Below are 24,734 nucleotides of genomic sequence, written 5' to 3'. Positions count from 1 at the left end.
TATTCTAAAATGAATTTAACCGAACGGAAATTTAATAGAAGTCTTTCAGCAGTAAACTCTACATTTACAAATCCACTAACCAAGCAACACAAAAATTTCCATAGATAAATTCAATAAATTCCAAGTAAACATAAAGTAAAATATGTTTTACTGATTTTTTCAAACTTCATTCCCGCAGTCACGCTTCCATTCCAAATTCCATTCCAGAAGAAATTCAACTGAAACGAAATTTGATAGAGATCTTCCAATTATTCCATTTTTCAACCTACCTATCATAACAAAGATAAAAATTTCGACAAATTAACTCGATGAATTCTAAGCAAATATCAAAACAATATCGCACATTTCCAAAAATTTCATCTCCTCGATTTTCTCAAAACTCGTCCCCAAAATCATACTTTCATTTCAGCTTTCATTCTAAAATAAATTTAACCGGAACGAAATTTTATAGAAGTCTTTTGGTAGCGAATTCTACATTTCCAAATCCTCTTATCATAATAATAAATAATAATGAACAGCGATATCCAAGGCGAACATGTTTAATAAAGGGAAATGAGGAAAGAGGAGCAAGAGAAATCCTCAATTCTTCGGTGTTCGCCGAATTTCTCCGGTTCTTCGTGGTTGCACGAGATAAACCGAGTTCTGCCGTTAAGCTGGAACAGGCTGTGCATCCGCGAGCCTTAACCCCTAACTCCAACACCTTTAATCCAACCCTAATCCGCGCCAGGAAGGCAACGGTAATAACACGGCCACAGCCTGCCAGAATCGGATGGAATTGAATTTCATGCTTCCTACAAAGGTGGCGGAACCCTCGTGCAAAATCGCTGATACGGTCAGGGAATAAATTTTTAGACCATATCAAAGAACTAACCGTTAGAAGAATGAAAACAGAAGCTTTATGGGGCTGGTAAAGGGAACAATGACGATTTTATTACAATGATCGGTATTCGGGATTGAAAGTGAATAAAAGGTAAGGTTGATATCTGGATATCGAGAAAAATTTGAAGTTTTTTTAAAAAATAGATTTTAACGTCGCATCAAATGCACATACGTAGTTATTAGCGACGATATTCAGTAGATTTTTATGCATTTACGGGAAACTTAAAAGTGCAAGAATGTACCCAATGCATGTAATATACAGAAATATAAAAAATAGTAGAATATTTATTACGATGTTTAGTAGGTAAAATGTATTTCTTTACATACGTTCCTGAAGATCCAGGAATACAGTTTAATAATGAGAATTGAAAATATTATAGGGAATATTATATAATATCGTATTTTTCGAAAGAAAGAGATCTTTTGAAATTTGTTTTCTGTTACTAGGATCTTTAATCTGAAATGTAAAAGCAGACCCTGTATATTTAAGGCAGTCCAAAAAGATGAGTTTAACAGTTATTTAGTAATTAGAAATATTACAAGTGGTTACACCAACTGTTATATGTAAATGTAAATGTAAATTAAATGTATGTTATATGTAAATTAAATTAGATATGCATGTGTGAATCAATTCTATGTCTATCTAATGTTATTTGTTATTTATAATCAAGACTTGCAGTCGTAGATCTTTGTTGAAAAATTCTTCTTCTTCTTCTGGAATGCCACTTGGGGAAAATAATATTGTCATTAATATGAACAATGTAGCAATTAATACGTTTTTATTGAAGAAACCTTAATGGAAGAGATTAACAAATTTTGTAACTACTGTTGAGTTTTAGTGGTAATAAGCAATGGATTTAAGAATGAAGAAAGAAGGTTGATATTTAAATATTGCAAGGGCAATTGAATTTTGATTGTAATATAATGATTGTGGTTAACATGAACAATATACAAGGTTAAAGTTAATTGATGAATCTTGTAATTGGTATTGAATTTTAGTGGTAGTGTAGTGAATTGTGATAGTTGAAGTTTGATTGAGAATATATGACGAGAGAAACTCGAGATACTGATTTGTATTATTTGGGGTTAGTATTAAATTGTAGTTGAAATGTAATGCTACGTTATGATTAGTTTGAGCAATAAAGCAGGTCGATACTTATTGCTAAATCTTACAATCGTAATAATTATAATATTATTGAACCCTAGAGGTAATATAATACTATTTTGAAATAAGTTTAAGAATGTAATAATGAAAAAAAGGTATAACATCTTTCGTTTTGTTTTTGATTCCTAAATTTAAAACTGATTGTTTTTCTTAAATTTTATCAGAAGTATAATGTTTTATTACAAATAAAGACATAAATTGTGATACTGATTTGCAAATGTTGGGATTGATATTGAATTTTGATTGCAATATAATACTCCAATTAATATAAATAATATAGACAGAAAGTTGTGACATTGATTGACAAATGACATTGATTCGCAAATTTTGGGATTAATATTGAATTCTGGCAATGATATGATACTGTGATTAGTGCAAAAGAAAGTTTTGACACTAATTTGCAAATTTTGCCATTATCATTACATTTTAATGATAATATGATACAGAAGTTAATATGAACAATATGGAGACTTCTATTAAAAGCATGGCTATTCGATTGAACATAACATCATACGCGTCAATCTTGTAATTAATATCAAATTTTCGTTACAGTATAATATCATGGTTGATACATGAGAGTATATTGTATTAGAGGTGTTGAAAATGAATGGCGATATTCATTCGTAAATCTCAAGATTAATATTGAATATTAATGACGGTGTAACGTTGGGATTAGCATGAATAATTAGAATTATCTCTTATACTACTATATTATCAATTATGCTATTGACCCTCAAATATATCGTGTTGTCATTTGTCAATAAATCTATATTTCTTACTGTATATGTATATAGTAAACACATAATTCCCATCGTATAATATTTCCAAACATATTTTTATATGTTTATTAAAGTTTAATAAACTTAATAATAATACTATCTTTTACTTTATTGTCTTATTATTTTTGTAACTCGAATATTTTAATTTTATTCGCAAATATTGCTCTTTTTGTATATTTCTAACATATCTATTATTATGTTGAAAGTTTTTAGAAATTATGTTATATAACTATAATAATAAGATAAGTAGCTATTGTGTTTGCATAATATTTAAGTATTAAGTGTATTTAACTTATTTATATGTTGCGTGTATATTATAGCTTCCTCTTTCAATTAGAAAGATACAGGACATACAAACATAATAGAATAAACATAACAACAACGCAATAAGATAGATTTAAAATACCATTTTTCTCCGACTTTGTGATACTAAATTGACAATTTCAAAATGTTCAATTATGTTTAAGAAATGTTGCATGAATTAAAATACATGTTAAACTACAGAATCTTTTTAATGTATGGAAGATTCATTGCACTGCAATTCCAAGAATAAATTTTTATTAAAAGAGAAAGTAATTACTACAGAACAACTTTTTGCAATGAATAGTGATTATTATCGCGATATTCGTTCTAAGGTACGTCTGACTAATGATGATCCTGTTTCACTTACTAGCTTGCCTTTATTATAAGATGTAGTTATAGTTGCATATAAATATATACACTTATTATCAAGCTAATAAACTATCATATTACATACCCACTAAGCTCCAGTATCCTCAAATACTATTTAAAATCACTATGGGTAATCAGTTGATGGCTCATTAGACGTGAATATAAATCACAGTATCATATTAACATTAACAATTTTCAGAAATCAATACCAATAGATGTCGGTATATCTACCTCCATTAAGCATCAACTTCTTCTCCTCTAATATAATAGTTAATTCTAATTAATCAAATTAATTATTGCTTCACGTTCCATACTTTTGTGTATGTTTTTAAGACAATGATGAGTCAAGTATATATTATTACATAACATAATTAATGTTCGACATAAATATTATTCTAAAATTCATGTTGTCAAAAATTGTTTTAAAAATATACTTCATAACGAAATAACATGCTTCAGTTGTGAAAGGTATAACTTTGATAAATTCATATAAAGTCTCTATACATTAATTATTTAAAAGCATTCGGTGCCTTTGGTTCGTTATTTCGGATTATAAAGCTTCGTCAGAAATCCAGTTTAAACCGATTGATGTTAATTAAACGACTAAATTCGAAGAAAAATCTTTTATTTACATATATATTTTTGCGTAAAAACTTCTTGACGCTCTTCGCAACTGAGCGATATATACAAAGAGGGTTAAAACACAAGATAACGAAAACATGTTTCTTGAATCCTAATAGAAATAACTTTAAACAATAAATCAACCGAAATTCATTTCGACGTGGTGGAGACTATTTCACGAATAACACGATTTAGATGTTACTAATAAATTAATCTCTAATTAATAAAATTATTACAACGGACAACTAATAAATCTCATGGAAGATGAGATTTATCATTCAGATATCGAAGTTAGAGAACAATCTTCCAGAGATATTTCCTTCACGATTCCCATTTATAGTCCACTTCTACTAAACGTTACCAGACTTCGTTGTTCCCATAATTTCCTGTCAAAGAATAAAACTTCATTACCATTATTGAATGGTAGCAAATGAAGGGTTAAAATAGTAAACGTTAGGTATGTAAGTGACAAAAGAATAAAAAATTATCTTTTCGCACGAATTGAATAAAAATATTCATTTTTGAAAATCGATAAATTTGTTTATGAAAAGCTTAACAGCTGTATTCAGAATGAAGATACATGATCCAAAAAAGATTCTATATTATATTTATAGGAGAGTCAGTTAAGATTTGGCTACGTATACGGCATGTAAATCCCATGTGTTACGTGGGAAAAATTTTATAAGTAGTGGTAAGTGGTTTACATAATATGTGAAAATGAACATGTATTAAATTGAAATACCCACGTTGACCATGTCGCACAAAAACATCAAATAGAATATTTCAGTTTTAGTTTATCAAATTTAAGGGCACTTCACATTTCGCTGTGCTATCCCGGAACGAACCACCAATCGCGATAGCTTTATCAGTAGCCCTTATTCACCATCATGATCCAGGATGCGCAGTTCAAACATATTCTCCCGTAACATGAAGGTGATCGGGGTTATTCATTTTTTACTACTTTTTGCAATTAATATAATGAACAAGTAATAAACACTTTGAGATCTTTACGAAAAGTATGTTTTCAATAAATATCCTACAGATCTTGAAAATATACAAATTTTGCTCGTGTAATTACGAAAGTCCTGTTATTTATAATGAGTCATTACAGTGCTAATGAAGTTAGAAAATTTCGTACCACACATAGAATGTATCTATAAAAACTTTCCGTAAGTGTTCAAATACTTTTGTGAACTGCGTGTACCTACTATATACATACATACTATTACTAAAATGTATAATATGTTAATTCTATAAGAAAGTGCTAAGTATTGCACATATTATATAACATGCTATCATTAATTCTCAATTAATTCATACATCTTGATAAAATTCATATACATAATATTATCATAAGTTCACTAAAATCTTCGAATAGTTGTGAATGGCACTATATATAATAAAGTCAGTAATACGCAATTAATACAAATCAATATGAATTTTGTAAAAAATATCTGTTTCCACTAACTGTAAGAACAAATGATTTAAAACTCATCTTGATTTTGAAAGTTTTAATGTTAATATACTTTTCACAACATATTATGAATTATCACCCAATAATTCATATTCAAGAAGAGTTTTTGTGGACGTTAATTCATAGTATCTATTTTTTAAATAATTACTATCATATTCGGTACAACTGTGAGAAGAAAATTACAGATAAACCACAATAAAATAGCAACATGATAAAATAGAGTTCACTGTATCACAGAAAATCTCCAATAAAATTGCGAAATGAAAATGAGGAATTTTTATGCAACAGAGAGAAATGAATGTATAAAAATTCGCATAAAAAGGTTGTAGAATCGGAGTAAAAACCTTTATTGAAAAACGAAAGTGATAGAACATACGGAAAATGGTATCTCTACGAACAGAGATTGGGGAACGAAAGTTAAAAAAGTTTCGATGGAAAATTGATAACTAGCGAACGTGAAAGGATTTGATAAAAGGGCGTAAAATTAACGTGTAAAAATTCGATGAAAATTGGAAAGTCGAAGCAGAAAATTCTATTGAAAGGGAGAAGAACGACGATGAGAAATTATGATGGAATTTCTAAGTAGACTCAGCGAAAAGTTGAGATTAAGAAATAAAAATGAAGAATTATGGCAGAATATAAAAAAACAATTAAAGTTAGAATTTTCAAACGGAAAATATGAAATAGAGGTAGAAAAGCTCATGGTTTAAGAATACAAATCCGATGCTGCATAAATAATTAAAAGACTAACTTAAGGATTCAATTATAGAGAATATCTACATACAAAAGCAGAGATAGAAAAAAAAACTTATGAACTATATTCATACATGAAAATCGAAGGTACCGCCAATAATTAAAAATTAAATCCAAAATATATCCTCGCTAAGAAAGAAAAGAGTGAAATGAAAGTCTGGTTTAAGAGAAAATAAGCTTTACCGTTGTAGAAAAATTTTGAAATTTGTACCACAAAGGAAAATTTTCTGATGGTTGAACGGTAATTCAATATAAAATTTGATAAATGAGAACATTCACCCTCCGACAAGGTATTTTCAAATTCTTTTATTCGACATAATTTTAAATTCTGAAGTAACGAATGGTAAATTCAATTTTGCAGAAGAATTGCTTATAAATCTTTCTTACATTGTTATTTGATTACAGATTGAATTAAGAATTCTTCATCATATGAACTTTGATTGAATTAATCTTTTCACATCCTAAGAGAGTAGTTCAAAACAGATAAACACAGAGTAACATTTCATTAATAAATAATTTATTCGTTAATGGAATTTAATTTTCAAAATATGCACTTACAATGTTACAAATTAGAAAAATTAATAACATCAAAAATTTGCTTGAAACTGCTCGTGTTTCACGAATTATGAATGAAGATAGATAATTTTTTTGAATTCTATTTAGCTTTGGGTTATACAAATTTACAGACGAAGTATCTCTCGTCCGGAAGAAAAATCAAACACGAAAGTCGTAAGTTTCTCTCTCGAAATGCTAGAGCTTAACGATGAAATAAGAGCGACAAAGTAAGATAATTTCAAGGCGGTGGAGAACGAAGCTAGGAAATCTTGATGAGGAATATTTCACGGAACATAGCGCCACAATTAAGCGAGCCGTGTCATCTTGTAGGAATTGATATCGAGCCACGAACGAGTTGGCAGCTTCCACTGTCCCGAGTTACTCATTTCTGGGCCATTTTATCTGCATACGACCGCGTACAGATAATTGAACACGGTTTATTTTAGAAATAACAAATTTACTAAGTGATTCGGCTGGTAAAAGTTGCGATACTACGATTCGTTAATTGACCATCAGGAAAAGGGGACACGGAAATATTTAGCTGTGAAGTCAGTCTGTTGGCAGTGGTAGCTATTCCTTGTTTTGTGATAAACGACGGTCGAGATTATTATTGGGCTGAGGATTATTTTTAGAGAGAAATGGTATTTTCGTGGCATTTGTTGGGGATTTGTAAAATTGATACCGAGGAACTCACGTGACGACCATCGTTTATCATTGACAGAAAGTTTGATTTATGTGAATTTCGTAGTTTTTTTATAGCAACTCTTCGTTGTAAAGCGTTATAAAATTTTTGAGATATTCCAAATGAATTATCAGATACGTATGAGATATTCAAAAACCGTAATGATCAACTCCATAAATAAAAAAGTGGAGAAACATAATGATATTGGAAATAATTCTCTTAAATTTACTTTGGAATTTGGGATTATTTATGCCTCATTTATTTCCGATAAATAACCTCCAGAAAGTAAGTAATTTGGTTTTTGTGAGACTGGACACTTATTGCATATGTGCACATATATGTATATATTGCACAACATTACTTACATATATCAGTACAACAAAATTTGTCTTCAATTTAATAATGTTAGAAATGTTATATTGTTATATTTTATATTGCATTTTTTATGCTTCATTAATAATGCTGGTATTAATATTAGTTTAAAGGTATATTTTTTCAATATAATCATATCAGCCTTACAAAAGCCTTTTTATACTTCATTTACGTTTTTTTCAATTCATATGATTTTTATAAGAAAATTTTTTTTAGTAAAGTCAGAGAACTCTGACCTTCATACAAAAATAGTAATACATACTGAGTGAAAACAATCATTTTCGTTAATAGACATACAACATGGCACTGTAGCATTGGTGAAGGATCATATATCATGATAACTGAGACGAAGTGTGGATAAGTTTTCAACTTAGCAATAACATACTTCATTGCTTTATTTCTTGTCTTTTGCTGTGTTTCAAGAACAGTGGGTAATTGACATTGGCTTATATTTTGGTATCAAAAGTCAAGAGTGAACATAGTTTAATAAACAAATTTTGTAATTTCATTTACGAGCCGCGTGAAATCAGAAAAGCATTGATATTCAACCAATAAGAATTAAAAAATGTTATTATTTTTCTAAAATCATACGTAAGCAAGTACAAGAAGAACTTCAGAATGTTAAAGCTTAAATATCGCGGATTATGAGTACGAAAAAAAGGAAAAAATATTTTGATTTAATTCTTTACTAAAATCACAAAAGAAACATGGATTTCTTTTGTCAATTTTAAAATGACGCTTGAAGTGCATCATGATAACTGAAGAGTGTATCTGATAAAAACCATCCGAAGCCATCAGAAACAATAAAGTTCTTCAAAACGTAATAATAATAAATATATAAAAGTGGTATGGAATGGGAAAGACAATAAGCTTTTAATTCGCTAAAGAAGTTAGCTATTAGTAAAAGCAAGGTAATAAATCTCATAAGAAAATTCCTTAAAAATTTGGGAATTTCAGAAAAAGGAAATGAAAAAGGTCGAGTGCTTAAATGCATAAAGAAAAAAATATGAAAAAGTTTGACAATTATGATAGAAAAGATGAAAGGAAAAGATTGATTGAAGATGAAAGGAAAAGATTGAAAGGAACAGAATTTCAAAATTCCACGAAAAAGTACAAAAAAATGCTGTAATTTATGAAAAATAGAAAAAATTGCAAATATGCATCAAAAGTTATATTATAGTTCAAAAATTCAAGTAGAACAAGGAATTTAGTAGTGCATTCTAAAGTTCATAGAATCTACTCATAATAACCTATTCAATCTACTGAATAATATTCTAAAATTTATAGAGGAAAATCATAAAAGAATAATTCACTTGACGCAACAATAAAGAGACATAAAATTCGTACAAATGAAATATAATCCTTTTGTCGAACTTTTCTTGAAAAAGACTTGTCAATCGAGTAATGAATTCAATCATCTGCAACAAAAGAAAGTAAAGCTTCCAACAAAACGTCAGAAATTACCCAATTACGTATGTTTTTCAAGACGAACTTCGAGACAAAGCTATTTAAACATCGCATCATTCAAAACACTCAATCTGTCTATCATCGCTCCCCTTTATCGCGTACAGAGAAAATTCAACCGGAAATTGTTGGAAACGTTTCACCGCTCTAGACCAGCTCCAAGCTCATAAACGAAGCTCCCGAATTAAATTCGCATGGCAATGTTTATTGATAGCACTCAGCTGTTTTTGTTTTGGCATGCATTGCGAAGACACACGGAGCACGCGAGGAAGAAGAAGTGTCGTCACTGCGTTATTGTTATTTTGAGCTTTGTCGAAGGTTGTGCATCGATGTCTAGCATCTAATGTGCCTGACACATCACAGATGACATACGTCGAAATTCGATGTTGGACCTTGATATATGAGAGGATGATGATAATATAGGCTTAAGAATATATTTCTTGAAAAGGTTTCGTCAAAAGATTTTTCCACACGGATTCCGATCACCTTTTCGACTGAGAATTAACAGATTTGATAAAACTGTACATTGGAAATGAAAATTGGCAAAAGATGGTATTAATGAAGATAAAACTTGTTAATGATATTATGGATGATCTACGATTTCAATATTTTCCGTTTTTTTCTTTCTGGTTCGTTCATTAAATAGGAGAAACCTAAAGCAAGATAAAATCTTGGAAACTTGGTCCTCAAAATCGTGGTACAACAGACCCGGTGATTTCATATAAAAATAAGTCGAAGGAAAGAATAACATTTTTTCATTTAAGGTTTCGTTTTCGAAAAAAAAGAGTTTGAAAATCTGTCGGGTAACCGTGTATTAACTGGAGGTTTCGAAGTAAGACATTTCTGTTTCTGTTCGTGTTTGTATTATTGAACACGAACAATGTCACGATGTGCTTCCTGTTATTGCTGTTATCGGACTGTAGGTAATATTACTTTCTTTTATTTTGTATTTAATTCGAATAATTCTATAAATAAGTATAAAATTAGTACTTTATAAGAATCATTCGACTAATATAACAAGTGTTCGAAATCTTGACCATGTTGTTGCACACACAGCTGTACTCTTTGAGCTAAATTGTTATACAGTTCTTGTAGTGTATTATGTATATCTTTAAATTTTCGAAAGCCAAAACAATGTTTGCTTCAATTCTTCTACATTATTATGCGTGAAGTATGATAATACTTTGGATTTAATAATACAAACCTGAACAGAAACAGAAATTTCATATCTCGAAACTTACAATTAATACACATCACTTTTTCCGAAAACGAAGACTTAGATGAAAAAATGTTATTCCTTCAAACAAATTAAGTGAAAAATCAATATATTTGTTTACAAGATTTAGGTCAGATTTGGACTAAAGTTACACAAGTTGAATAATTTCAACACCTGAAAATACATCCAAGTAAGTTCGATCCTTAAATAAAACATCAGCTCTGAGTGAATGGTATTTTGCGTCTTAATTTCCAACAAAAACTAAGAGCAGCGATAAATAGACGCTTCAGCCTGCTAAAAACTCACGTCAAGTACGGCGGCAAGGTTGTTCTTTACTTCCAACAACATTTCCTAAGTCGTGCAATATATCTAAATAGCTTCGGTTAGTAAATATATTAGACATCCATTCACCGAACACTAGCCAAAAACAGCGTCTTGATGGAAACTGGAGAACGGCGATAAATTCAATGCATTAACTATACGTTGTAGTGGATTGCGTTAGTCCAAAAATTTAAAGTTCGAGATGAACATACACTTTCTAATCTTCCTGTTTGCATTTACGCGTGAGCTGATTTAGCAGCAGCTAAGGTTATACGTATTTCACATGTATGCAGACACTTGTGGTCAATTTTGAAAATAAATTTACATCGTCGTTAGTAATTTAACAATAAGTTGTAAAATCGGAGCTTGCAGATTATAAGTTCGAAATGAGCTATAACTGGATTGCGGATTTTTATACGAATTCATATTTTTGAAAATATAAGTTAGAAAACAGAATTCCGAATAAAAAAAGATGTTTCATCTACTAAATATTGTAAAAAGCACTATATTTTGAATATTTTTTCATACTAACATCCTATACTAACTTTCTGTTTTCCTATAAATGCATAAAAATCCGCACTCTAGTTATTTGCCACTCTCAGTTAAAAAGAAACAAACTTTTTTAGATGTAGGTATTGCAAAAAAATATCGTGGTTTTATCATCTGTTTTCAAAAGCTTTGTATTATTCAACTATTTCAGATTAAAATACTTTCTTTCAGTCGGTAAGTACAAAAAGACATAAAATTCATTAAATCACCAAAAATGGGTTTGCCATGTTTATCCTATACAGTCTCTCATATCATAAATCTTATATGACGTGTTAATTATTATTTCTCAATTCAAGATCTTCATCTTTTAGTAAAGTAAAAGCGTGGGAAGGTTAATGGGCGATCTAACCTATTTTCTACACTTTACAAATTATAGTAATGTTACGAATATAATTGATAAAATTGATTGATATTAAATAATTTTAAAACATTTCAGGGAGCATCCAACTCAAGAATATAAATATCAATAATGTTACAAAATATTTAATCAATTTTTAGTTTAATTTCAGTTTTATAAATCCATCATCAATAAAAAGAGGGCAATTTTATCCCCAAGTAAATTTTCTTTTATGAAATTAAAAAAAAACTGTAGTAATCGATCGTTTAAAATATATTTCTTCGCAAATTAACAAATGAAAAATCAATTAAATATAATAATATCACAATTTTTTTAACACAAATGATCAATTGAACTTATGAGTATAAATAGTAGCATAATTTGACTACTCTCTCAGAATTCTATTATATCTACTGTGAAAATTCTTTTCGATTTATAACAATTTTGATAGATCCATAATTTCAACAAATTAAATCTCCCGACTACAGGCCAGTTCGAACGAAATCCATGTACCAAACTTCGATATTTCTACTTTGCCTCTATTCCCCAAAATGCAATATATTACTAAGAAAAGGAAAATTACACAAAAAGCGAAGTTAAAGGTCTAAGACACGTGCAGAGATCTCTTTATCACCATCTTTGCCAAAAGTAACGAAAACTTTCTCATTCCCTTCGAACATTTCAATTCCCCAGCCACCATCGTCGGTCTTCGGGAAAATTTAAGAAACTTACGGTTTGCACAACGCACAAGAAAACCTAAATAACATAAAATATAAAACATAAATGACAAAACTTCAAAAAAATGAAGAAACTTAAAAAAGCTTTAAGAACGCAAGAAAATTTCAAATTTCAGAAGTCTAAAACACTAAAAATCCAGAGTCAAAACAGCATGTTCAAAGAAATATACTCGCCCTCCAAAATCTCAAGAATTCATAAAACTTTTACGTAATTAAAAAAATAGTAAAAATTCGAAGCGTAATTCCAGAAATATCAACTGCTTAAAAGATAAAAAAGAACCTAGAAGATTCAAGAAACTTCTTAAGATCACGTAAGATGTAAGAAGTTTCATAAAAATCCAAAGAAACCTAAAGAATTCAAGAAAATAAAAAAAAAATTGAGCATTGGACGAAGCGGAAGACATCCTAAATACGGTAAAAATCCCGATAAACGCTAAAAAAATTTCAATCATCTTTTTCGCCTCAAAAGGTAAAGAAATCTTCAAAATTCAGAACGCTTCGGAAATCCAAATAAATTGTAAAAATTCAGAGGAATGCAAGAAATTTCATATACCTGAAAAATCTCAAAAAAGACAAGAAACTCTGTGGAGGCGCAACACCATAAAAGACCTGAAGAAAATCCAAAAGGCGTAAGATTCAGAAACTTTCAGAACATAAAAAATCATTGAGAATGATCGACGAAAATTTATAAATACAGCTAAAGAAATACTATACGAAATCAATATAAAAAGTATGACAAGGCTTCTTAAAGAATCCTAAAAATTCTAAAAATCTGGAAAACTCCAGAAATGTAAATTTTACAGAAATATATAAAGCCACGAAATCTATAAGATTTAGTTTTTATTTAATTGAATAGTTTAACTTAATCCAAATCCAGTAAAAATCTAAAGAATTCTAGCAACGCAAGTGACTCAATCTACTAAGGACTAACATTATGAGTTTTATTAAATTCGAGTTGTGATTATAAAAAGGAATTCTGAGAACTTTACTCGATACATTTTTACATTACTATTTTTTTCTTCCGCTTAAAGCCTATGATTTTATGAAGTTTAAAGAAATTGAAGTATCCTGTAACATAATGATAAACTGTTCTTTTTTCAAATCATAGAACTTCCTTTTTTGCCTCTAATTCATGACTCATTTTACTTACGTTTACTTAGTAAAGTTCAGCTTACGTAACTTTTACATATTATTTCGTTGCTTAATCCTTACTGGGTTAAGAAACGAGAAAAAAGCTCTTAAAACTCAAGAAATTGCAAAAATCTAAAACGTCATGGGTATCTAGAAAAACAAGGAATCCAGAGGATTAATATAAGAAATTCTAAGGACGCAAGAAACTCAAGAAATACAGAAAATTCTTAAAGCTAAAACAAAATGCGAAAACCGTAAAATATAGAAGTCCAAGAAATTAAAAATCCAAAGGATCTATAATATATCCTATCAGACTCGAAAATTTAATCCAACAAGAAATACAGGAAGACTTTGAACCTAAAACAAAATGCAAAGATATACAAGATGTCTCTGAAGAACCCTTTTTATTAGACTGGAAAATTCAAAGATCGGCAGAGAATGAGTCAAACGATTCGACACGTGTTTGCCGTTCGGTCAGCTTTGCCTGGCAACCGGCGATAAACCGCTGTTTTGCAAACTTATTATTCCGCAACGATCAGGGGCGGACTACTGGTCATGGAGAGTTTAAAAAGATTGCCGATGAGTCGGTAGAAATTTGCGGTCGCTTTATGTAGAATTTAATTTTAATACCAGAAACAGTGTGGATAAAATTATAGTCGTAAATTCTTTCTAATTGTTGTAAATAATGAAAAGACATATATGCTAGACATCAGGGGTGGACTGGTCATCGGAGAGTTTGGGAAAATTTCAGTTGAACCAATAGGAATTTGGGGCCATTCTACGTATAATTTAATTAATGAATTAAAAATGGAGGGCCGATCGTATCGCTCCAAGTAAAATCTCCAAGTAAAAATTTAAGCCGCAGTTCGCCCCTGGTAATGGCGCATAAAGTATGACTCACATATGTATGCAATGTCGGTTTCCACGAGCTCCACGAGTAATTATCCGATAACATGCAGTTCATTGAGTCGTTTTCGCGAAAACTTCTGCATCTTTTCGTTCTTTCTTCTTTTCCCAGTTTTTGTATCCTTTCATCGTGAGAACGGGAAATAATCTTGGGAATAATAAACTTTTGATTGACATATCGTTCCAGTTGAAATGTGGAGCTTGCTGGCAAATTGAATGAGCGAGAGCAGAACAGCGTGGAATCACGCGGATTAATTGGAAAGAGCAATGCTTCTCGCGATTAGCTTCCCAGTTTGAGATTGATAAAGGAAAGCTATGGATGATCTTCGAAATATATAGTAACTTATAATTTGGCGTAAATATTTGTTAGAAGTGCGTTAGAATCAATAATGAGACGAAGTTTAATATTTAAGTTTAATATTATATATCCGAATGAAATCCGATACCCAAGGTTCACTTCATAGAGTTCGAATATTACTCGTAACATATTTTTACTGTCTTTACTTTTTTCCGCAAAACGACACCAGTATATTCTACTAGAATAAAAAAAAATATATTTTTTGTATATGATTTATATATGTGTCTGTATGTGTGTGTAAACACATGTGTGAATCTAAGTTTATATTACAAATATATATATACAGGGTGGTTGGTAACTGGTGGTACAAGCGGAAAGGGGGTGATTCTACGCGAAAAAAGAAGTCGAAAATATAGAATAAAAATTTTTTCTTTTAATTTTTTCTTTTTTTTTTTAATTTTTCCATCGAGACAACGATCTACAGTGAGATCCGTTATAACGAGACGTGACAAAGTGCACGCGTACCGAGCGAAAATTCAAAGTCGATTTTCTCGAAAACAAAGCCTCAAACGAAAAATTCTTATTACTATAATACGTAATACTATATATATATATATATATTTTGATATATATATATATATATATATATATATATATATATATATATATATAATTCGCTGAAATTGAAAGAAATCAACAAGAAATTCGCAATGTAATGAATTAAATTTTTGACACATATCAGTCCCCTATTTGTAAGAATGGCCAATGGAACGTAGGTAAATATCGCCAATCTGTTTTTATACTGTATGGAACGAAAACCTCGTCGTTATTTTGAGTTTTTGTTATAAATTGTTAATCTTGTAGTTTATGATTATATGATTTATATGTCGGAGATGAAAGAACACCGGAGCCTTTGGAATTTTGGATAATCCCGCAACATTGTAACCTAGAGTTTACTATAGCTGTAATTGAACAATTGTAGTTATTCAACCGATTGTAATTGTTCGAGAGTTGTGATAATGAGCTTGGGTTCGAGGCGACAGTCAGTCGCCGAACGTAGCCGCGGTCACGGGATGAACGCTTTGTCTAACAAAGGTATGGAGTAATTCTATAGCTCTCCTTAAAAGAAATATTCGTGGCGACACGCGACAGTAAACATTCCAACGGTTTCTGTCCCGTGGCTCGCCACACGCAGACCCTATTCTTCGAGTAAGATGATTGCCAGATGTCGATGCGTCTCCGCAGTACATGTTCAGCTAGCTCGAGGGCCCGTTATAAATCTTAAGATTTAGTCAACTAAAGTCCTTCAAACAGACAAACGATCTTTGTCCCAACTACGGGAAGATAGGGGAGACCTATTTTTCAACGAGCGGCGTCTCCCACTAGCAACTTTCCCTCGAGGGCGGCTAGCATCTTTTTCTAACCACCGATATGGAGATTGACCAATTAGCAGCAACGCCAATTTCCCTTACTTTCTGAACGGAGGCTTTTCTCGACGAATCCGATGATCTCGTGTCCTTAGACACACCCCATTATAGTTTTCCTCCGTGGCATCATCGGGACGGGAAAGACATTCTCGCTCGCGATCTCATTGATGAAAGGAGTAACCCTTTACGACCAGTGAATATTACGCGTCCGACTTAGATTTTGTGAGTACGTTCATCTATCATCCCGTCGACCGCGGATTCGTTATTGAACCTAGGATCATTGTCATTAGTTTCTCGAGTACCTAACTACCACGGTTACTTGTCCGGTTCTATAATAATCGTATTTGCACTAGTCAATGTCTTCTCTATTGCATAACGACAACGTGTAACCCAAACGAAGATTCGTTTCACGCCCCTAACCCTAACTCTAATGTAAACCCGACATATATATATATATCATATCATATCATATACATCGTCTTTTTATCAAAGAAGCCTTATTAACAAATTATAGCAAAACTCAAAATAACAGCAAGGTATTCGTTCGATACAGTGTAAGAACAGATTGGCCATATTTACCTTCTTTTTTATTTACATGGGGAAATCCTCATGGAAACCCCGCGTCCCCCCGAGAAGGGTCCGACATGTAACAAAAATTTTTTTATGCCGTATTTGACGAAAACCAAACTATTATTATTTCGTACTTTTGTTATAATTTTCTAATGAAACATTTCTGAACCCATGTATCACAGTATTTTTTCTTATTTTTTACTCGTAAAATGTGCTGATATCGTTTTGCGAAATAAGTATAATGGTTCATTGCACTTGCGAAATATTCGACCGTCATACGCTGTTTCCGAACCTCAGAATGAGTACTTGTAAGTTCCAAAACTCTACTTACAAGTGCTTCGATATAAGAATGAATCAAAACTCTTGCAAGTATTAAACAAGTTATGACAATCAGAAAAGCACTACATATTTTTATTGCTTGCCCTCAGCTATTTAAAAATAATATTTAGTTTATATTTTATACACAATTGCAATAGTGGATGTCAATGATCACCAAGAAAAATTATTTGAAAGAAATGGAGAATTTCTGGTAAGTTGCTCATAAAATTTCTAACTTATTCGGCTAGTATTCGATTAAACTGAAAAAAAGGGCAATGTAGGGTATGACGGAACGTGAGGATAAAATGGAACATCAATGCTTCTCTTATAATTAGACACGAGCTGCAAATGAATTGCTGTCGTATGACATAATTCTCATCTGGTGAAAACGAAATGCCTACGTACGTAATGTCTTTTAACTTTTATTATTATTTCTTGCAATTATTAGATTGTAGAGTAAAATTTAAATGCTGTCATAGTTTCCCATAAAATTGAAACAATGCATGGAATGTCAAAGATGAGCCCGTAAGATTTCTACCAGAGCTGAGAAAGAAGATGATGTATTTATCTGTGACTTTTATTCGTAAAATAACAAAACTAAAACACGTATATATATAAATTAAGAACTTTTAATTGATAAGAATAAAGGTCTTGCACTTTTAAATGGTTTTAAATGAGTGTTCCATTTTGCCAGACTTGAGCGAAGCGGATATTGCTAGATTTCCGAAAAATCTTATTTCCCTTCGTAGCCAAATACTTTTCTTAACAAAGTGTTTAATTGTTCTAGCCTAAGGCCTACTTAAAACTCCTATTGAAACCCTATGGTTCTATTGCCTTCTGATTTTTTGTAATTACAATTCAAAGTTACGTGTTCCATTACACCCCACTTTGCCCTACTTCCTTCATTTCTTTCGTCAAAGTACTCATATAGGATTCGAATCTGTCGCATACATAAAAAGACCAATTAATTATCCCAAGCAGAATAACGAATAAATTTATTTGTGAATAACGTTATTTGCAAATAAATTATAGGATTCTATTTGAGAAATAGATTACCTTCAAATAATATATTTGCCAAATATTTAATTATTCCACGTAATAACAAAAGATAAACAAAAATAAATAATTGTTTTTCGTTTATGTGCAATATATTCATTGGCATGAAATGCTTACCTTAGGGACAACTGCGTATTGGAATATTTTATTAGATCAACCAACGTGAAAGATAAGAAATTCAAGAAAGAATATATACACTAGACTTTTATTATATCTACTAGTTCTATTATAATATTCGATTCAAATTCGAACGTTTTAATGTTTAATATAATTTAATTTAATGTTTCATCGTTCAAGTATTTCACTATCTGAATGTTTTACGATTCAAACATTTCTATATTAAACTCTTTCGCTTCTCAAACATTTTACTCTATTCGATCTATCATGTGCATGCTATATTGATATACGTTAGTAGCTTATGCATAATGCTAGAGATAATGCCAACTTTTTGCTTCTTAAAACAATCTCAGTTTTTCTCCGCTTTTTTCCATCGTTGAATCGTAGTTCACAGGAATTATGCAATTCATTGAATTACAGCATAACTTTCCGCATTCGAACATCTAACATCCCAATGTTCTATTATTTGAACAATGTTTCCTTTATCATTTTAGCATGACATTGGCTTTACGTTCCAATATCGCCACCTATTGTATAGTAGTATAAAAATAGAAATATACAATACTAATTACTAAAACAGAAAATATAATACTTCAGTAGCTAAAAAATGCTAAGTATATGGCAAGAGTCGCGAAAATATACGACGTTCGAGAAATATTCTCGCTTCAAAACATTTACGTTAGTAGAAGAGACACTTACATAACATAATCTAGTAATAAAATAGCATTCAACGCAAATGAATTATATTAAAATATTTACATTACTTTCATACAAAATTCATAATCTTCTTCAATTCATTAAAGGAATCAGAATAATTGACAAAATAACATTAACAGTATACAACATTCGATCCTGTTGCTAATAATCTTGCAATTGACCCGATGTTAGTATTTAATTAAATAAAAGGATTTCATAAATAAATGAAGAATATTACAGTTACGTTATGTCTAACTTATCTCATGTTAAAATCTCAAACTAAACACATATTAACTAATATTTAGAAAATTAAATTAAGATAAAAGAAAGAAAAGGAAAATACCACTGTAATAAATATTAACAATTTGTTATGCCTCTTTGAATTTTCCAAAGATTCTTTTTTATTAATCTTAAGATTTCATTATGGCAATAATAGAACATTTATGTGTTATTACGAAGGTAACTTGTTATTAGTACACCTGTTAGAAGTTTAAAATAGAACTTTAAAATATTATCGATCGATTATTCAATACACATATTGAAATATCCATAACATTTTTATCTGAAGTCAGTTAATTCACAGCAAGTATCTTCAATTTCTTACTTATAGCATGTACATATCGTTACACAATCGAAATTACGTTAACCTTGCACGGTGCATCAATCTTGGCTACGTCTTAGAATGTAAATTGCGTTTCTTCTATCCTAGAACATCCTCGAGGCTAATGGGAAAAAAGAACGGTACGAGACACTAAACCAGTCGGACTATCGTTGAGATCGAGAGATGTAAGACGAGTCGTTTAAAGCAATAGCTTCGAATTGTTCAGAAACCTTATAGAATATGGAAGATCATTAGATTTAAGTATGTTGCAGATCTTTTGGAAGTTATAATGAAGTATTTAATGCTAGAAGATTTGCGATTTTATTACAATATGGTGAGAATAACAAAAGACATTCATTACCTTATTTCTTCCTTCCTTACTTTTGTTTGGCTCAATATAATAAACCGTTTTTCTTGATTTGATAATTATCAGCGAATTATGAACTTATTGCCTCCCCCGTTACGTATCGCTTTAATATTACTCTTTGAAAATCTGTCTATTATATCTGATGGCTTAAGATGCATTTTATCAGTCTTTTAGTGCACTCGCTGGTTACATTATTAAGTTAAATAATTATTTTTTATAATAGTGATGAAACACACACGAACAGTAAAGTGTATAAATTTAATCATTTTCAAGAAGATCTATCAACAATCGAAGATACAAATATCTTTAATCAACAAACATCTGAAATTCGAATCAATACACGTAACATTCGAAGATATATTTATTTGTTATATGTATGTAGCTTTATTTATTATATGTGTCAGTAACTACAAAATTTAATGAAATTGAAGAATATTTCATATATTATTTTATAGACAATGTATTATAGAAATAACGTTAGTATCTATATTTGATAATTAAAAAATTTTTTAAAATTGAATAAACCAAAACGTATCTAATGGGATTCGAGTTCCATTTTGTACTATTCAACATCAATTTCAGTTTGTCGCATTGTGGAAAAGCACAATATAAGATATATAGTTCAGCAGTTGTAACTCTGAGTTAATTATATCCACACATATACTTAAGAAATTGGTATATTGCATTGTTCAGATTAATAAGATTTACAGAGGAAAGGAAAAGATCTGTGAATATACATTTTCTGAGACAGAAAACAATTCATAGAAAAGTACAAAAACTCAAAACCGAGACTACAATATATAAGCTATATAAAAATATTAATTTCAGGAATAAAACTGTATTATTAATTATAAAATCTGTATTTGTTTATAACATAATTTGCAATTATTTTCGTAAAAATGATCCCAAAATAGTTTAAAACAGTCGTAATATCTATTAGGTTGCCCGGAAAGTGTCTTTCTTTCGCACACGTGTTTTTTACAACAGTGCACCTTCATACAAACGTGAAACCAAGTCCGTGAAATGTTGCGGTATTTATCTCAACAGAACAAAATGGATCGTACGTACTCATAAAACGAAAGAAACTTTTCGGACAACCTAATACTTAAACCTAACTAACGTAACGCAAATTTTTTATCTAGTCTCACAAAAATGAAAGAAACATTGAATGTTATAAAAAAATACAAGTTGTAAATTTCCAAGTAACACTTTTTATTTACTGACAGTACAGTTAACACAAGATCCACTTACAATTCCCCATTCTACTCCTGCATCCACTGAACAGACTCAAAGGAACGACAGAGACTAAAAAAAGAAAGAAGAAAATAAAGGCATGGTGGCTTGTTATACGAGTAACAAAGGAGAACAATACCTTGCAATCGATGAAATACCCTCAAAGAAGTAATCTACATCGTCGCACTTGACTGAATGAAGCAAAGAACATTGAATTGTGCGCTTTATTTATTCCTTCTAGCGTGGAAAGCGCGAAATAAGTTGGTAATAGGGGCGAAGAAAAATGTCAGGTCGATTTAATCGAGCTTACACCAAATCGTCTATACGATCTTCCTTTAAATACCAAACGTTCAGTAATTTTAAGACGTGAAGGAGGTTCTCCAACGATGAATTCTTGATAAATCGACCACTTTAAAAAAGCACCATGTTTCTTACGAGGAAAACAATGTTCCAAGCTATCTAAACAGGTTCCGTAAAACGAATTTTCGTTAAATAAAAGTTACTATTATATTTTATTTCATGATAGTGCCAGACAAAGTGACAGACAAAAATATATATATAGCTGGAGTATACTATGTTATTAAATATATCCAAATATATATATCTAACTGTATATTATAGAGACTCTTTCGATAATGAATAAAAATAACAAATGTCAATTAAATTATTTGGTATTATAATTTATATTGTATTTATGTAGTATAATTATGAGACAAGATTCACATAATTGTAACATTGTGTTGAGACAGAACATCTGAACATATTTAGTAATATGGAAAATATTTCTCCTTTTATTCCTGCGATAAACGAATTGCACAGATATTTCTGTCCCTCGTTGTATGTGTATTCCATTAAACAGAAATAAAAGTATTTAATACGGTAAGGTTTATGCTTTGAGAAGCTTAGATATCCACAATGATTATAATATTGTTCAGAATACTAAACAGAATACTAAACTATACGGTATTACAAGAAAAAATAGGCAAAATTATATCTTTTTTGATTGTGAAATAAAAGCATTAATTATTCTAATTAATTAATTAATCTAAGTATTAGTCGAATGTGGAGAAATTTATTCTTTCCAAATCAAATTTAAATAATGTAGCGAAATCAGTCCTTGCACTGAATATTTTCTGTTCATCTATTTTAATCAACGAATAACTCAGTCTGCTGAATATTGGGGTTAATGCACTTTTGCTCTCAATGTGTCATATGTACAGTGACTCACAAAAATACTTGAACACTTACCACGAAAATTGTTATCAATATATTATGTGTAATGACACTTTTTGAAATTTCATTAGCGTGATGAAATGTGACTGTCATGATTATACTGGTAAAATTTGAAACCAATTCGAAAATATATGTAGGAAATGCATGCTATTTACTACATATATACGAATACTCGTCTCAGAAAAGATTAGTGCATAGTATGAACAGTTGTTGTAAACATACATTTATTTCTGAAAATACTCCCAAAAGATCCAAAATATCTTATTCATATAATGGATAATTGACTTTTTGAATAGACCGTATACGTGCAATGAATATCATGCTCATGTAAATTTTCAGCTTTCTTTAGAAATTGACTATTGACATTCATGTTATCTTATTACGATGTTAATAAAATTTCAAAATATCTCATATAATACACATAATATATTCGTAAAAGATGTCTATAGCGTAATATAAGCCGCACGTTTGGCACATGCAGGTACATTTGGAATATTTACAAAAATAATTAAGTTGCTAAAACTTGGAATTTACTTGGGAAGTTTTACCATTTGTCGCTACTACATCGTAACATAACTTGTTTATAGACTTCGAATAATAAATAACGTACATATGTAGATGCTAAAAGTAATATATTATGAGTAGTGTGTTACAAATAAACAAATTTAAGCAAATTTTATACATTTTTTATCATTTAATTTCCTCTTAGATTTATGAAGATAATTAAAAGTCCATAGCATTTTAGATAATAAACGATGTGAATATCAAAACATAACTAACCGTATTTGCTTATACTTAAAATTTTTACCTCTAACACTTATTATATAATATTTTCAGTCTTCAATAATTGAGAAAGTTGAAATTAATCCTAAGAAATATAGAATACGACACACAAACATTTTACTCATAAATCCTTCTCTTTCCAAATCAAAAGGTACCATATTAAACAAATTAGAGTCACATCAAAGCTATTTATTGCAGTAATTATTGTGGACAATATAATAGAACATATTGTTAGTATTCTATTTATTAGTATTTCAGTAGCAATTTTCGTAACATAATATTACCAATTAATTTTAGAAGCATTGTGTAAATTTTCATTGCAGACTCAGATAAAAAAGTAGTAAAAAGATACATTCACATTTTCCCTTGCGATTTCAACCAGTTGCAATATTTTCAAGACTCTGTTACGTGCCATCCAGTAAACTAATTCGTCTAATTTCTGAAAAGTACTCAGGTCGTTTAGTCCAATGTTAGAAAGTTTATTGTCTCAGAGAGTGTCCGAATATTAATGTCGATCACTGTATTCATAACGTGTTACATAATAAATTCAGAAGAGATTGGATCATTGTAAAAAATTCATTGTTTGTGCGGATCATCAAATGTGACGGGAAATTTAACAGCTCTAATGTACTTGATCGACTGATGCGCAAATATCGTGTCACACATGGAAAATAATTTCGATTTAGAGATGGTCACAGCTAAAAGGTTAACGATGATACGCAACAGGACACGTCGACTGCCGCATTACGGGCTGCAAAAGAAATATAGAACAGGTGCGCTCGAACAAATGGCCGAGAACGCTTATTCCAGTTGTCACGCGAAACAGTATCGCATCGTGTGATACGATCTTATTTGCTAAACAGAATTTTCCTGAGTCCACTCGGTAAACAAAATTGTTTGCCGACACGACACCGAATCAATGTCATCATTTTTCGCTATTAGGATGGCATCGGTCGACGATGTGACTTGTGAGATAGTCCGACGCCACCTGCTGACGTACGGAATATGAATGGGAAAAGGGATTATGGTACCATGAGATTACAGAATCATCAAACCAGGGAGACTACAATAAGGCATATTCTGAGATCATGAGATTATAACAGGGCTTCCCAACCATCTCATAAATGTATACCACTAAAACCAAAACCACAACAAATTTCAGTGTTACTAAGGAAGATATATCTTGTATGTAGGAATTGAAGACTATACATTTAATTGGGTTACCGTCATATATTTGTTACTCATGTCATATATTTTTATTTCGTTTCTAATAAAATAATTGAATACTTGAACTGAACTCTAACATAGTTATTTAATACTGAGACAACCGTACAATGAACATTCATAAACTTTTAGATAACATTTTTATAGCGTATATTTCATAAATTTTATTATCCACATATCACTCAACTATTTCTCATA

At 30.5% G+C, this 24,734-nt stretch overlaps 1 protein-coding gene across 8 annotated transcripts in view; it reads right to left on the bottom strand.

Annotated features, from left to right (window-relative positions):
- LOC117161860 (octopamine receptor beta-2R) overlaps nucleotides 1-24,734 on the bottom strand; it is a 194,906-nt gene that overhangs the window by 161,332 nt on the left and 8,840 nt on the right. The window contains exon 2 of one of the 8 annotated variants that reach the window (XM_076623751.1): nucleotides 21,315-21,368. The exons of the other annotated variants lie outside the window; for them this stretch is intronic. The gene's annotated coding sequence lies outside the window, so the exon portion shown is untranslated. The remainder of the gene's footprint in view (nucleotides 1-21,314; nucleotides 21,369-24,734) is intronic. 8 annotated transcript variants of the gene reach the window in all.

This window comes from Bombus vancouverensis, chromosome 13, assembly GCF_051014615.1.
Source record: "Bombus vancouverensis nearcticus chromosome 13, iyBomVanc1_principal, whole genome shotgun sequence".
Taxonomy (NCBI): Eukaryota; Metazoa; Arthropoda; class Insecta; order Hymenoptera; family Apidae; genus Bombus; species Bombus vancouverensis.
The sequence above is the reverse complement of the archived record's forward strand: the minus strand, read 5'-3'. Positions and strand labels throughout refer to the sequence as shown.